The sequence below is a fragment of the Bufo bufo genome, chromosome 2 (genome assembly GCF_905171765.1).
Source record: "Bufo bufo chromosome 2, aBufBuf1.1, whole genome shotgun sequence".
NCBI classification, from domain to species: domain Eukaryota; kingdom Metazoa; phylum Chordata; class Amphibia; order Anura; family Bufonidae; genus Bufo; species Bufo bufo.
This window is the reverse complement of record NC_053390.1, coordinates 611,337,392-611,355,149: the sequence shown is the minus strand read 5'-3', so window position 1 is coordinate 611,355,149 and position 17,758 is coordinate 611,337,392.

Below are 17,758 nucleotides of genomic sequence, written 5' to 3'. Positions count from 1 at the left end.
CTTGTTTTAAGGACATTACATCAAAGTTGGATCAGCCTGTAGTGTTTTTTTCCACTTTAATTTTGAGTGTGACTCCAAATCCAGACCTCCATGGGTTGAAAAATTAGATTTCCATTTTTTTTTTTTTGTGTGATTTTGTTGTCAGCACATTCAACTATGTAAAGAACAAAGTATTTCAGAAGAATATTTAATTAACTCAGATCTAGAATGTGTTATTTTTGTGTTCCCTTTATTTTTTTGAGCAGTGTACAGGGAGTGCAGAATTATTAGGCAAGTTGTATTTTTGAGGATTAATTTTATTATTGAACAACAACCATGTTCTCAATGAACCCAAAAAACTCATTAATTTCAAAGCTGAATATTTTTGGAAGTAGCTTTTAGTTTGTTTTTAGTTTTAGCTATTTTAGGGGGATATCTGTGTGTGCAGGTGACTATTACTGTGCATAATTATTAGGCAACTTAACAAAAAACAAATATATACCCATTTCAATTATTTATTTTTACCAGTGAAACCAATATAACATCTCAACATTCAAAAAAATACATTTCTGACATTCAAAAACAAAAACAAATCAGTGACCAATATAGCCACCTTTCTTTGCAAGGACACTCAAAAGCCTGCCATCCATGGATTCTGTCAGTGTTTTGATCTGTTCACCATCAACATTGCGTGCAGCAGCAACCACAGCCTCCCAGACACTGTTCAGAGAGGTGTACTGTTTTCCCTCCTTGTAAATCTCACATTTGATGATGGACCACAGGTTCTCAATGGGGTTCAGATCAGGTGAACAAGGAGGCCATGTCATTAGATTTTCTTCTTTTATACCCTTTCTTGCCAGCCACGCTGTGGAGTACTTGGACGCGTGTGATGGAGCATTGTCCTGCATGAAAATCATGTTTTTCTTGAAGGATGCAGACTACTTCCTGTACCACTGCTTGAAGAAGGTGTCTTCCAGAAACTGGCAGTAGGACTGGGAGTTGAGCTTGACTCCATCCTCAACCCGAAAAGGCCCCACAAGCTCATCTTTGATGATACCAGCCCAAACCAGTACTCCCCCTCCACCTTGCTGGCGTCTGAGTCGGACTGGAGCTCTCTGCCCTTTACCAATCCAGCCACGGTCCCATCCATCTGGCCCATCAAGACTCACTCTCATTTCATCATTCCATAAAACCTTAGAAAAATCAGTCTTGAGATATTTCTTGGCCCAGTCTTGACGTTTCAGCTTGTGTGTCTTGTTCAGTGGTGGTCGTCTTTCAGCCTTTCTTACCTTGGCCATGTCTGTGAGTATTGCACACCTTGTGCTTTTGGGCACTCCAGTGATGTTGCAGCTCTGAAATATGGCCAAACTAGTGGCAAGTGGCATCTTGGCAGCTGCACGCTTGACTTTTCTCAGTTCATGGGCAGTTATTTTCTGCGCCTTGGTTTTTCCACACGCTTCTTGCGACCCTGTTGACTATTTTGAATGAAACGCTTGATTGTTCGATGATCACGCTTCAGAAGCTTTGCAATTTTAAGAGTGCTGCATCCCTCTGCAAGATATCTCACTATTTTTGACTTTTCTGAGCCTGTCAAGTCCTTCTTTAGACCCATTTTGCCAAAGGAAATGAAGTTGCCTAATAATTATGCACACCTAATATAGGGTGTTGATGTCATTAGACCACACCCCTTCTCATTACAGAGATGCACATCACCTAATATGCTTAATTGGTAGTAGGCTTTCGAGCCTATACAGCTTGGAGTAAGACAACATGCATAAAGAGGATGATGTGGTCAAAATACTCATTTGCCTAATAATTCTGCACGCAGTGTATATACAGGGTGGGCCATTTATATGGATACACCTTAATAAAATGGGAATGGTTGGTGATATTAACTTCCTGTTTGTGGCACATTAGTATATGTGACGGGGGAAACTTTACAAGATGGGTGGTGACCATGGCGGCCATTTTGAAGTCGGCCATTTTGAATCCAACTTTTGTTTTTTCAACAGGAAGAGGGTCATGTGACACATCAAACTTATTGGGAATTTCACAAGAAAAACATAACAAAACGTAACTTTATTCTTTCATGAGTTATTTACAAGTTTATGACCACTTATAAAATGTGTTCAATGTGCTGCCCATTGTGTTGGATTGTCAATGCAACCCTCTTCTCCCACTCTTCACACACTGATAGCAACACCGCAGGAGAAATGCTAGCACAGGCTTCCAGTATCCGTAGTTTCAGGTGCTGCACATCTCGTATCATCTGAAGGCAATCGTCTATGCTGTGAATATACGAGATGTGCAGCACCTGAAACTACGGATACTGGAAGCCTGTGCTAGCATTTCTCCTGCGGTGTTGCTATCAGTGTGTGAAGAGTGGGAGAAGAGGGTTGCATTGACAATCCAACACAATGGGCAGCACATTAAACACATTTTATAAGTGGTCAGAAACTTGTAAATAACTCATGAAAGAATAAAGTTACGTTAAAACCAAGCACACCATTGTTTTTCTTGTGAAATTCCCAATAAGTTTGATGTGTCACATGACCCTCTTCCTATTGAAAAAACAAAAGTTGGATTCAAAATGGCCGACTTTAAAATGGCCGCCATGGTCACCACCCATCTTGAAAAGTTTCCCCTCTCACATATACTAATGTGCCACAAACAGGAAGTTTATATCACCAACCATTCCCATTTTATTAAGGTGTATCCATATAAATGGCCCACCCTGTATATATATATATATATATATATATATATATATATACACTGCGTGCAGAATTATTAGGCAAATGAGTATTTTGACCACATGATCCTCTTTATGCATGTTGTCTTACTCCAAGCTGTATAGGCTCGAAAGCCTACTACCAATTAAGCATATTAGGTGATGTGCATCTCTGTAATGAGAAGGGGTGTGGTCTAATGACATCAACACCCTATATTAGGTGTGCATAATTATTAGGCAACTTCCTTTCCTTTGGCAAAATGGGTCAAAAGAAGGACTTGAAAGGCTCAGAAAAGTCAAAAATAGTGAGATATCTTGCAGAGGGATGCAGCACTCTTAAAATTGCAAAGCTTCTGAAGCGTGATCATCGAACAATCAAGCGTTTCATTCAAAATAGTCAACAGGGTCGCAAGAAGCGTGTGGAAAAACCAAGGTGCAAAATAACTGCCCATGAACTGAGAAAAGTCAAGCGTGCAGCTGCCAAGATGCCACTTGCCACCAGTTTGGCCATATTTCAGAGCTGCAACATCACTGGAGCGCCCAAAAGCACAAGGTGTGCAATACTCAGAGACATGGCCAAGGTAAGAAAGGCTGAAAGACGACCACCACTGAAAAAGACACACAAGCTGAAACGTCAAGACTGGGCCAAGAAATATCTCAAGACTGATTTTTCTAAGGTTTTATGGAATGATGAAATGAGAGTGAGTCTTGATGGGCCAGATGGATGGGCCCGTGGCTGGATTGGTAAAGGGCAGAGAGCTCCAGTCCGACTCAGACGCCAGCAAGGTGGAGGTGGAGTACTGGTTTGGGCTGGTATTATCAAAGATGAGCTTGTGGGGCCTTTTCGGGTTGAGGATGGAGTCAAGCTCAACTCCCAGTCCTACTGCCAGTTTCTGGAAGACACCTTCTTCAAGCAGTGGTACAGGAAGAAGTCTGCATCCTTCAAGAAAAACATGATTTTCATGCAGGACAATGCTCCATCACACGCGTCCAAGTACTCCACAGCGTGGCTGGCAAGAAAGGGTATAAAAGAAGAAAATCTAATGACATGGCCTCCTTGTTCACCTGATCTGAACCCCATTGAGAACCTGTGGTCCATCATCAAATGTGAGATTTACAAGGAGGGAAAACAGTACACCTCTCTGAACAGTGTCTGGGAGGCTGTGGTTGCTGCTGCACGCAATGTTGATGGTGAACAGATCAAAACACTGACAGAATCCATGGATGGCAGGCTTTTGAGTGTCCTTGCAAAGAAAGGTGGCTATATTGGTCACTGATTTTTTTTTTTTTTTTTTTTGTCAGAAATGTATATTTGTGAATGTTGAGATGTTATATTGGTTTCACTGGTAAAAATAAATAATTGAAATGGGTATATATTTGTTTTTTGTTAAGTTGCCTGATAATTATGCACAGTAATAGTTACCTGCACACACAGATATCCCCCTAAAATAGCTAAAACTAAAAAAAACTGAAAACTACTTCCAAAAATATTCAGCTTTGATATTAATGAGTTTTTTGGGTTCATTGAGAACATGGTTGTTGTTCAATAATAAAATTAATCCTCAAAAATACAACTTGCCTAATAATTCTGCACTCCCTGTATATATATATACACATCACCTCTGTCTTTCTCTACATTTAAATAAATGTGAATATTCTCTAGTATGGCAGACTACTGTAGCATCTCCTCAAAGGTATCATCAACTGGAGTGCTAGGCTGCTGCCACTTTGCAAAAAGCATTGTGTTGTCACTTAACTTCTTATTTTGCTCCAGTTTTAAAGGGGTGCTATGTATGTAAAGAAATGTATGTAAAAATTCAGCAAATTTCTAACCTATACTAAATCCTACTTGAGGTGATATTTCTTAATATAAGTACAAAACAAGTACCACAGTTCAAATACACCTGCCAAAGTAAGGACAGGAAATATGTAATGAAAGACAATAAAACTTCATCTATGCCAGTGCTATTCTGAGCTGCATTGCTTAGTATTTATCCACTGTGTGTTGTTCTTCTGGTGGGTTTTTAGTTTGGCTGCTGTTGATTCTCATGTACTTTATTTAGATAAAACCCATTGGTTCTAGGGAGAATGCCCCATCCAGTGCGGTTGCACTAAAAGAAAAAAATCTAGCATTCCTTACTGGTGGTGTGTAATGTCGCTTGGTGGTATGAAATTTGCTGTGAAGCTGAATTTCCTCGTGCTTTGTGGTAGTGATTTTCCCTGAATGGCGGTAAAAAATTAAAAAAAATCATACTTACCTCATCCATTTGCTCGTGACGTTCAGGTTGCCACCATCTTGATTTGAAGATCTCGCACAAAATCCTGTGTGAGGTGACATATGACGTCCAAGCTGGTCGACGTGGTGACGTCATCACGGGCTGCGCGAGATTTCAATCTAGATCTTCAATCAAGATGCTGGCACCAAGTCCTTTGTGAGCAAATGGATGAGGTAAGTATGATTTACATTTTTTATTTTTTTATTTTACAATGTGTTATTACCATCAGATGCCACGATCAGCTATGAGCGTGGCATCTGAGGGGTACAATGACGTGGAGCAGCGCAATCGCTGCTCCCTGTCATTGCACCCATGACTTACAAAGAAATGCGCTTTGTGACGAAGTAATTCGAAGCAGCCGAATTGAATTTTTCGAACTTGCAAAATGCCCTCAATTTTTTTCATATAAAGATAATACAGGGTGTGGGGATTCGTTCAGGTAGTTGGGATAAGCGGGTGCAGTACAGAGGCAAAGTACAAGTTCGTAATTCACACATAAGGTCAAACAAAAACACTCTTTGCAAGGTTGGTGTTTGTTCACACCGAGTAGAAAGTTTGTGCATAAAAAAAACATCACTTTGTCTGCGGTTCTGCCTCCAGCAGTCCAAATGCAGGCTTTAGGTGGCCTGCACTCCCAACACACAGGTCTCAGATTTCCAGCCCAGCACAGAGCTCATTTCCCACACCAGCGATTGCCAGAACTCCTCTGTCAGAGAGAGGTAATCACTTCCAGCTGACACTGGGTTTTTTATAGGCCAGTCAAGACCCGGCCTGGATCCTGGGGAGTAGTCACCCACCCAGCACTTTGACTATTCCCAGTAAGAGCTGTCCCGGATCAGCTATACATCCATACTAAAATAGTAAAGTGTCAATCAACATTAGCTGCCGCTGACACCTGAAAATACCCGCTCTTACTTCACCGAAGCTAAGAACCTCGGTGACACATACCTTCTGTCAACGACGGACCCCTGTGCCTTCCTACATACCTCCCCACTTTGTTCAACCCTGAGGGGGTAAACACTTGCCAGACAGTGTACCCGGGACAGGGCATCCACGTTTCCCTGCAAGCAGCCTGCCCTGTGTTCCACTGAGAACTTGAAGTTCTGTAATGATGAGAACCATCTAGTGACCCGAGCATTCCTCTCTTTGGCCTGGCTCATCCACTTGAAAGGGGAGTGGTCAGTCACCAGACGGAAATTTCTCCCCAACAGATAATAGCGGAGAGACTCCAGTAGCCATTTGATGGCCAGGCAATCTCACCCCACTGTACTGTACCTAGTCTCGGCTGGGGCGAGTTTGCAGCTCAGGAAAACAACGGGATGTTCCTCCCTATCGATTTCCTGAGAGAGTACAGCTCCGAGGCCTACTTCAGAGGCATTGGTAGACTCCTTCTTAAAGTCGGGCGTCACCAAAACCGGTGAACCGCACAGGACCGACTTCAACGCGGAAAAAGCCTCTTCCGTCTGGTCATTCCAGCGGACCATCACAGACTTCCGTCCCTTCAAGAGCCCTGTCAACGGAGCCGCTAAAGTGGTAAAATAGGGACGAACTTCATATAATGGCCCACCATTCCCAGGAACGACTTAACTTGCCTTGTGGTGACATGTCATGGCCAATACCGAATCACCTCTATTTTATTTACTTGGGACTTGATAATTCCACGTCCAATGATGTACACTAGGTATTTAGTCTCCTCTAACACTATTGCGCATTTCTTTGGGTTAGTGGTCAGTCCAGCCTCCTAAGGGAGTCCACTACAGCCTGCACTTTGGGAAGATGACTTTCCCAGTCAGTACTGTGGATGACGATATCGTCCAGGTAAGTTGACGCGTACCGACTGTGTGGACTAAGTACAATGTCCATGAGTCGTTGGAATGTGGCGGGGGCACCATGCAGACCAAAGGGTAACACTTTATACTGATACAGCCCCTCAGGGGGGACAAAAGCAGTTTTCTCTTTGGCAGCCTCCATTAAGGGCACCTGCCAGTAGCCCTTCGTGTGGTCCAAAACGGAAAAATATCGGGCTTGTCCTAACCTCTCAATAAGCTCATCTACCCGGGGCATGGGATACGCATTGAACTTGGAGATTTAGTTTAGTTTACGCAAATTGTTACAGAACCGTAACGTCCCGTCCGGCTTGGGTATTAAGACTATCAGACTGGCCCATTCATATTTGGACTCCTCAATGACGTCTAATTGCAGCATTAGCTGCACTTCCTCTGCGATGGCTTGTTTCTGAGCCTCGGGTACCCGGTATGGTTTTAACCATTCTTTTGCCTGAGGCTCAGTGACAATGTCATGTTGGATTATGGAAGTGCGTCTAGGGAGGTCCGAGAACACATCCGTGTTCCAACTAATGAACTCCCTGGCTTCCTGAGCCTGTTTAGTGGAGAGGCTGTCAGTAATTTTTACTGTGGCAACTGCTTCTCTTGCATCAGACCCATTAGCCTGAACTTTTCTCCTACAAAACCTGGCCGCAAGCTGTCTTCAGTAGAGGACTCCCTATATTTCCATGGTTTTAGTAAATTCACATGGTACACCTGCTCCAGCTTTTGCCGCCCTGGCTGGTGTACCTTGTAATTTACCTTTCCCACTTTCTCGAGTACCTCATAGGGCCACCTGGCTAGGAACTTACTGTCCACGGTTGGTACCAGAACCAAAACCTAATCACCCGGGTTAAAGTTCCGGACCCGAGCCTGCCGATTATACACCCTACTCTGGGCTCGCTGCGCTGCCTCCATATGCTCCCTGACCAGAGGCAACACTGTCTCCATCCGTCCTTGCATCTGAGTGACGTACTCAATAACACTTTTGTGCGGTGTGGGATGTTGTTCCCATGCTTCTTTGGCTATGTCCAACAGACCGCGAGGGGGTCTGCCATATAGTAGTTTGATGAGTGAGAACCCAGTAGAGGCCTGGGGCACCTCTCGTACTGCGAACATGAGATAGGGCAGAAGAAGGTCCCAGTCTCTCCCATCCTTAGACACCACTATTTTTAACATGTTTTTTAATGTTTGATTAAATCTCTCTACCAGACCATCCGTTTGCGGATGATACACGGACGTCCGTAGCTGTTTTATGTGGGGCAACTTACAGAGTTTCCTCATAACTTGGGACATAAACGGTGTCCCTTGGTCAGTCAGAACCTCTTTAGGTAGACCCACTCGGGAAAGCATCTCCATTAACTCCTTAGCTATGAGTTTGGCTGATGTATGTCGCAGTGGCACCGCCTCCGGGTACCGAGTGACATAGTCAAGGATGACCAAGATGTGTTGGTGCCCCGTAGCGGACTTCGGTACTGGGCCTATGAGATCCATAGTGATTCGCTCGAACGGGACCTCGATAATCGGGAGAGGAACCAGGGGACCCCAGAAATGTGGCTGGGGGCTTTTTATCTGGCACGTTGGGCAAGACTTACAAAACTCTTCTACCTCTCTGAACACACTGGGCCAGTAAAACCGCTGTAGTATCCGGTCCTGCATTTTCTGCCACCCCAAGTAACCCCCAAGAACATGTTGCTGGGCAAGCTCCAATACGAGCTTGTGATATGCTTTGGGCACCACCAGCTGTTCAATATGCTCACCCTGTAGTTGGTTTTCCCGATACAGCATTTCCTGGTGAAGAAAAAAAACGGGAAACATCGACTTGGCCCCAGGTTTTTGTGGTTCACCATCAATTATTACAACATTCTCCCAGGCCTGGGATAAGGTTGAGTCCCGGTGTTGTGCGGTTCTGAAATTTTTACCAGAGACATTGAGGTCTGCCAATTCAGGACCCGGCGGCAAGTCCTCAACATCTCCTACCAACACACTCAGCGGGGTTGTCTCCCCCTCTTCCACCGAAGTAGTGGTCACCCCTACTGCTGGCCCTTCAGCCTTGGGATCCCAGGGTTCTGGCCTCCCGTCCAAGCCAGACCACTCTGCTGAAGTTACCCCTGATTTAGGGGCATCAACAACTCTCACAGCCGGCTACAGAGCCAGGAAGCCCGGAGAGTCTCTCCCTATTATTAGTTCATAAGGTAAAGTGGTGGCAATGGCCACCTTGTAGGTCCACTTGCCGCCTCCCGTGGATAGAGACACCAGGGCGGTGGGATAATCCTTTAAATCTCCATGAATGCACACGACCCCGATTTTTAGGCCAGTATACTCGCCGTGCCCCACCAGCGTAGCTATTACCAGGGTCACCAGACTCCCTGAGTCCAGCTAAGCCACTACCAGAGTGTCTCCCACTTCTACCTGGCATAAGTGGTTATTGTCTATAGTCTCTGGGATACCTGATGCACACAGCTTCCTGGCATACAACGAGTTGCGGTATCCATAGTTAGTCTCCATGGGTTTGCCCCGATGGGGACAGTCAGCCCTTACGTGGCCAGGCTCCTGACACCACCAGCATACTATCGGAGCCGGGTCTACAGGGGGTACACCCCGGGCAGGCTTGGTTGGCACAAGTCTCTGGGTCTAGGATGGAGATTGCTGGGGTTTGGCTGCTCCCCTCCCAAATGAACCCCCTTTCAAACTCCTGGTAGCCTCATAGCGTTCCACCAGAATCACTATCTCAAGGGCATTACCAGGAAACACCTGCCTGAACCAGTGCTGGAGGCAGTATGGCAAAACCCTCCAGAACACATCAGCCAACAGACATCCAACATAGCAGTGGGACTCATCACGTCAGGTTACAGCCATTTTTGCAACAGGTGTAATAGGGTATAATACTGGGGCCTTGCAGGCTCAGCCGGGTTAAACTCCCACTGATGCACCCGCTGGCCCGGACTAATACATTCACCCCCAGTCTCGCCAGGATCTCACCCTTTACTGTCGGGTAATCAGCCACTTGATCATCCGGTAAGTCAAAATACACCTGATGGGGTCCAGACGGCAGGAAAGGAGCGACAAACTCAGCCCATTGTTCCCGGGGTAGCTTCTCTCTCACGGCTACCTTCTCCAAGATCGCCGCCAAATAGGTCTCAACGTCATTTACGGGGGTCATCTCGGGTATAGCAGCATGGACCGCTTTACGGGCATCGCGGAATCTGGGATGCTCCTGCTGCTTGTAAAGCCATCACATGTAACAGCAGCTGGTTTGTTTCCAGCTGTTGCTTATTGGCCTCGCGCAGGTTAGCTTCCACGAGAGCTTTCACGACAGTTTCCATTTTGTCGAGGGACACAAAAATAAAAAAACTTAGGCCTTTACGCCAGCCTCACTGCAGTACCCACATCCTCCACCAATTGTGAGGATTTGCTCTGGTAGTTGGGATAAGCGGGTGCAGTACAGAGGCAAAGTACAAGTTCGTAATTCAAATGTCCGTGTTTATTCACACATGAGGTCAAACAAAAACACTCTTTGCAAGGTTGGTGTTTGTTCACACCGAGTAGAAAGTTTATTAAAAAAGTCACCTTGTCGGCGGTTCTGCCTCCAGCAGTCCAAATGCAGGCTTTAGGTGGCCTGCACTCCCAACACACAGGTCTCAGCTTTCCAGCCCAGCACAGAGCTCAGTTCCCACACCAGCGATTGCCAGAGCTCCTCTGTCAGAGAGAGGTTATCACTTCCAGCTGACACTCCCGGCTGGGTTTTTTATAGGCCAGTCAAGACCCGGCACGGAACGTGGGGAGTATTCACCCACCCAGCACTTTTACTACTCCCAGTAAGAGGTGTCCCGGATCAGCTATACAGCCATACTAAAATAGTAAAGTGGCAATCAGCATTAGCTGCCGCTGACACCTGAAAATACTGTCTCTTACTTCACCGAGGCCAGGAAGCTCAGTGACACATATCTTCCGTCAACTACAGACCCTTGCGCCTTCCTACAAGGGTATGACCCTTATATTTCCCAGAGGGCCTTAAATAGCCCAGATGTCTTTTACATCCTACTGTAATTTAAAGCGAACATGCAATAAATTCTATGTAGGCATTACATGGACATATTTTTTATTTTATCAGCACTAATAAATGGTTTTCATAAAGCACTTGTATAATTTCCCCCTTTCCACTATCTGTGTGGTTCAGTTTACACAATGGCAACAAAAAGTAAATAAACCCTTTGGTTTGGTTTCTAAATAAACTGAATTTACTAATAAATCATGGTCTGATTGTTACAATTATATAGTCACAAATTAAGTCACAATTATAGACAAACACCATCTAAGTAAATGAATAACACACAAACAATTTGTTACATGTTTCTTTCCATGTGGGCTGCTTGCCAAATACTTGTGGTTGTGTATCGGGGGCCATATGTTGGTGTGGCAGTGCACATTACTCTCTGTTCTGTGTGTATTGGGTGGGTGTAAATAGCTCTATTGTGACTGTTTCCTTAGGGGTTTTTCCCCAGTCTGTGTCTGATGTTTTCTAAATCTTAGGGGTTAATTTCCCCAGTTTGTGTCTGAATCTGCACCTGTCACCCATGTGCTCGTTAGTCTGCTATTTAGTTTCTGAGTGGGGTCAGTTTTGGGTCTGGAATTCAGTTTGGTCTGTCTGAAGTGTGTGTTCAGACCCTAGCCGTGCAACGAACCCTGCTCCTGTGTACTAAAGCCTGTTCCAAAGACCTATGCCTGTATGCTGAAGCATGTATCCTGAAGCATATATCCTGAAGCAGGTATCCTGAAGCCTTGTTCCCATAGCCTTGCCTTGTGTGTGCAGGTTCCTGCCAAGTGTGGATTCCCAAAGCTCCATTTCTGTCTGTGTCATTACAGTAAGCTCGGGTTCCTGAAGCTCTATGTCAGCCTGTGCCATTCCAATATGTTTGGCTTCCTAAAGGTACTGCCATGTTTGCACTGGTCCCTGCAGTTGTTACTGTTTGGACTGGTCTTCTGTGATATGCCTGGGTTCTTGAAGTTCCATGTCTGTCTACTATTATCTGGTATGTCTCTGTGTGTCTGGGTTCCAGAAGCTATCTCTGTCTGCATGTATTCCTAGTCTGTCTTGGTCAGCTATCTTCTATCTGAAATTTACCCTTGTGTTTTTTCCATTTCAAGGCACAGTGGTTCCACTTTAATCATAACACTATTGCCCATTCAAGTCTTTATTTTGCATGCCAGTAAAAATCCTTGAATTTAATGACCTGTAGATCCTTCTTTAGCAACAATCTCATCCACTAAACACTTACTGTAGCTGCAAAGAAGATTTGCACAATATTGAACAGGAATTTTGGACCATTCCTCCCTGAAAATATGTTCCAGTTCATCAATATTTCCGGGATTCCTTGCATGCATGGCCCTCTTCAGGCTGTCACAGCATATCAATAGGGTTTAGGGCAGGATTCTGACTTGGCCATTCCAAAACAGAAATCTTCTTTTTTTTTTCAACTATTCTTTAGTTTAGGGGTCAGCAACCTCCAGCAAGCCAGCCGCTTTGAAGCTAAAACTGCCAAAATGCAGACTTAGTAGGTTGTTCTTGCAGCTTCCACAGAAGTGAATGGAGCATGCTGAAAGTTGTACTGTAGATTCACAACAGCTGGAGTGCCAAGGGTTGCTAAGCCCTGCTTTAGAAGATTTACTTGTGTGTTTTGGTTCATTGTCTTGTTGGATCACCCAATGTCACTTTAGGAGGAGGCCATGGACTGCTGCCTTTGCCTTCTCCTGTACAGTAGTGATGAGCGGCAGGGGTCATATTCGAATTCGTGATATTTTGCAAATATTTCCTAGAATATTTGTTGAATATTCGTGAATTCTAATATTCGTTATATTCTACACTTTTTTTTTTTTACTCAAAAATCTGGAAGGTAATGATCGCGTAATATGCGCCATAGCACTATAGAATATAGTGCTATATATTTGTTTTTAGAATATTCGTCATTTTTCCATCTGAACACATGATTCCTCCCTGCTTCTTGCTTGTGGGCCAATAAGTCATTGGCCCACAAGCAACTTAAGCTGGGAGGAATCATGACTTCAGATGGAAAGAAAAAGAAGAATATTCTAAAAAACTAATATATAGCACTATATTCAATATAGTTTTATATATACGTATTTTAGAATATTCGTCATTTTTTTCCTGTTGAAGTGAACAATGTTCAGTGTTCACTTCAGATGGAAAAAAATTATGAATATTCTAAAATACGAATATATAGCACTATATTGAACATAGTGCTATACAGTAGCTTTTTAGAACATTCGTCCTTTTTTCATCTGAAATGAAAAGTGTTCAAGGTTCACTTCAGATGAAAAAAAAAAAGAAGAATATTCTAAAAAAACTAATATATAGCACTATATTGAATATAGTGCTATATAGTAGTTTTTTAGAATATTCATCATTTTTTCCATCTGAAGTGAACAGTGTTCAGTATTCACTTCAGATGGAAAAAAATTACGAATATTCTAAAAAAACGAATATATAGCACTTTATTGAATAGAGTGCTATATATTCGTTTTTTAGAATATTTGTAATTTTTTTCCATCTGAAGTCATGATTCCTCCCTGCTTAAGTTGCTTGTGGGCCAATGACTCATTGGCCCACAAGCGAGAAGCAGGGAGGAATAATGTGTTCAGATGGAAAAAATACGAATATTCGAAAAACTAATATATAGCACTATATTCTAAATATTCGCGAATTCTCAAAGTGGTGATATTCGAGATAAAAATTCGCTTTTCAAATATTCGTGCTCAACACTACTGTGCAGTGCTTTCATACACCTTAGAATCCCTTGTTCCATCAATGATTGCAAATTGTCTAGACCCTGACATAGCAAAGCAGCTGAAAACCATGATGCTTCCTCCAAAATATTTCACAGTTTGAACGAAGATTTAGTGTTACTATGCTGTATTCTTTTCCCACCAAACATATCATTGTTTATTACTGCCAAACAGTTCCCCCTTTGTCTTATCTGTCCATAGAACATTTTCCCCGAAGTATTGAGGAACATCCAAATGTAGAGATGGCCTTGCGGTTCGCCCGGCGGTCGTTTCGCGATTCGCCGAATATGTGAACATATGGCGATATTTGCACGCACCATATTTTTTTGCATAGCGGCGAACGGTATGGCGGTGTTATCCGGTCACTGTACTGAGGTGTTGATCGGTCAATGTATGGCGGTGGTATCCAATAACTGGATGGCCATAACTGTATCTGTTTTCCTGCCCATGCCATCCTTTTTTAGACCTGGCATGAGCGAGAAAAATATGCAGATTGCGGTGCTAAGGACCTTTGCGCCACAATATGTGTCATAAAATACGCCTAAGGCTACTTTCACATCTGCGTTAGGTGCGGATCCGTCTGGTATCTGCACAGACGGATCCGCACCTATAATGAAAACGATTGTATCCGTTCAGAACAGATCCGTTTGCATTATGAAGAACAAAGTCAAAACGGATCCGTCCTGACTTACATTGAAAGTCAATGGGGGACGGATCCGTTTTCAATTGCACCATATTGTGTCAGTGAAAACGGATCCGCTCCCATTGACTTATATTGTAAGTCAGGACGGATCCATTTGGCTCCGCATCGCCAGGCGAACACCAAAACGCTGCAAGCCCTTCTGCTCCACGGGAGGTTTCTGTCCTCCCTGAGCTCGCCTTAGGACACCTGCATTACGGTTTTACAGGTGTGCTGCCCCAGTCAAACTCCCCACCTGCCACTGTCCTCGGAATGGAGGCGGAACGGAGCCAAACTGATGCATTCTGAACGGATCCTTATCCATTAAGAATGCATTGGGGATGAACTGATCCGTTTTGAACCGTTTGTGAGATCCCTGAAACGGATCTCACAAACAGAATTCAAAACGCCAGTGTGAAAGTAGCCTAATATAGACGTATTTCTATATAATAAATGACCACCTAATTGTATTATTATTCGGAGGTAGGGCTAATATCTTTATATTATATACAGTTGCAAGAAAAAGTATGTGAACCCTTTGGAATGATATGGATTTCTGCACAAATTGGTTATAAAATATGATCTTCATCTAAGTCACAACAACAGACAATCACAGTCTGCTTAAACTAATAACACACAAAGAATTAAATGTTACCATGTTTATATTGAACACACCATGTAAACATTTACAGTGCAGGTGGAAAAAGTATGTGAACCTTGGATATAATAACTGGTTGAACCTCCTTTGGCAGCAATAACTTCAACCAAATGTTTCCTGTAGTTGCAGATCAGACATGCACAATGGTCAGGAGTAATTCTTGACCATTCCTCTTTATAGAACTATTTCAGTTCAGCAATATTCTTGGGATGTCTGGTGTGAATAGCTTTCTTGAGGTCATGCCACAGCATCTCAATCGGGTTGAGGTCAGGACTCTGACTGGGCCACTCCAGAAGGCGTATTTTCTTCTGTTTAAGCCATTCTGTTGTTGATTTATTTCTATGCTTTGGGTCGTTGTCCTGTTGCAACACCCATCTTCTGTTGAGCTTCAGCTGGTGGACAGGTGGCCTTAAGTTATCCTGAAAAATGTCTTGATAAACTTGGGAATTCATTTTTCCTTCAATGATAGCAATCCGTCCAGGCTCTGACTCAGCAAAGCAGCCCTAAACCATGATGCCCCCACCACCATACTTCACAGTTGGGATGAGGTTTTGATGTTGGTGTGCTGTGCCTCTTTTTCTCCACACATAGTGTTGTGTGTTTCTTCCAAACAACTCAACTTTGGTTTTATCTGTCCACAGAATATTTTGCCAGTACTGCTGTGGAACATCCAGGTGCTCTTGTGGAAACTGTAAATGTGCAGCAATGTTTTTTTTTTGGACAGCAGTGGCTTCCTCTGTGGTATCCTCCCATGAAATCCATTCTTTTTTTAGTGTTTTACGTATCGTAGATTTGCTAACAGGGATGTTAGCATATGCCAGACACTTTTGTAAGTCTTTAGCTGACATTCTAGGATTCTTCTTCACCTCATTGAGCAGTCTGCGCTGTCCTCTTGCAGTCATCTTTATAGGACGGCCACTCCTAGGGAGAGTAGCAGCAGTGCTGAACTTTCTCTATTTATAGACTATTTGTCTTACCGTGGACTGATCAACAGCAAAGCTTTTGGAGATACTTTTATAACCCTTTCCAGCTTTATGCAAGTCAACAATTCTTAATCGTAGGTCTTCTGAGAGCTCTTTTGTGCGAGGCATCATTCACATCAGGCAATGCTTCTTGTGAAAAGCAAACCAAGAACTGGTGTGTGTTTTTTATAGGGCAGGGCAGCTCTAACCAACACCTCCAATCTCATCTCATTGATTGGACTCCAGTTGGCTGACACCTCACTTCAATTAGCTCTTGGAGATGTCATTAGTCTAGGGGTTCACATACTTTTTCCACCTGCACTGTGAATGTTTACAATGTGTGTTCAATAAAACATGGTAACATTTAATTATTTGTGTGTTATTAGTTTAATCAGACTGTGTTTGTCTATTGTTGTGACTTAGATGAAGATCAGATCACATTTTATGACCAATTTGTGCAGAAATCCATATCATTCCAAAGGGTTCACATACTTTTTCTTGCAACTGTAGATTCTAGTGTATTACACTGTGCCCTGTATTTCCCAGTAGAAAATGATCCTTGGGAAACACAGTACTCATCCCTGACCAATAGGACCAGGTAGCGCTCTGTCAGTACATGGCGGCCTCCCCTCTCCGCCACGCTGCTCTGCTGTGTACTGGTGCTTATTCTGACACTAGGGCTGGGTTTATATCCTTTTGCCAACCATTTAAAGCATACCAAAAATGTATGCGTTAACAGATGCCTCAGACTGATGCCGTACAGTGGCGTCCGTTCACCATAAAGTTCCATGGTAGAAAAAAAAATTACGTTAACGTATGCATTTTTTTAATGGACTCTGCAGGATACAAAAACGTGGAGTGCTGCACATTTGTATACATCAAACCGATAGGAAATAACATTTTTCTAGGCTCAAGCAGGGCATATTTTTGAGAGTTTCCCTTTAAGACGCGTAAAAATGTCCCCTGATTAAAATACATATTTTTCGTGGGAATTTTTGCCAATGATCCCCCTCTGGTATATCATTGTCCATGTTGTGGGACAATTTGTATACTTCTAGTAAGTGTTTGCTGGCTGCAAATATGAGCTGAAGTTTTTTCACGTTTGCCTGCCATTAAAGTGAATGGGGCCTGCTGCGAAAGCGTGGTTCGCGAACATTTGTCGTCCCAGCCGATGTTCGTCCATCACTATCCAAATGTTTAATGACTATATTTATTTGTCTAGGTAATAGGCAATTATGCAATTTTCTAATATATAGTAGATTCATTTAAAATGTTACTCGCATACCTTTTACTATTTCTGCACAATAGCCTCTCTCTAAAGAAAAAAATGGTATGGCCCATTTTAGTCCTGTAAAATGCATCATTAGGAGATCTGAATAGGACTAAAGATGGCTGCAGTCATGTGACCCTCAATCCTGTCATAACACATCTGGTATTCAGTTAACTGTCCAAATATCTAACAGGTAATAGTAGTTTATTGAGATTCAGACCATATGTATACAGTATATATGGTATGACTGCCTGCAGCAGCATTCCATCATGTCTGTCAGTGTAGAGGTAAATCTAACATTGTTCTTCCTGTCTCCCCTGTATGTGTTATTTTTTTAATTTACACTTTACTTTATTAACAACATTACAATATCACCTAGAGACAGGCAGCCATTTTACATATCACCTGAAAACATGCAGCCATGAAAACATACATACAGTGACGTAGTTGTAATATCCACAATAGTTCTATGTATTTATCCCATGGAAGTGTCCTGCGTGATGACTCAGCACATATACAGTGGCGGAAATAATTATTTGACCCCTCACTGATTTTGTAAGTTTGTCCAATGACAAA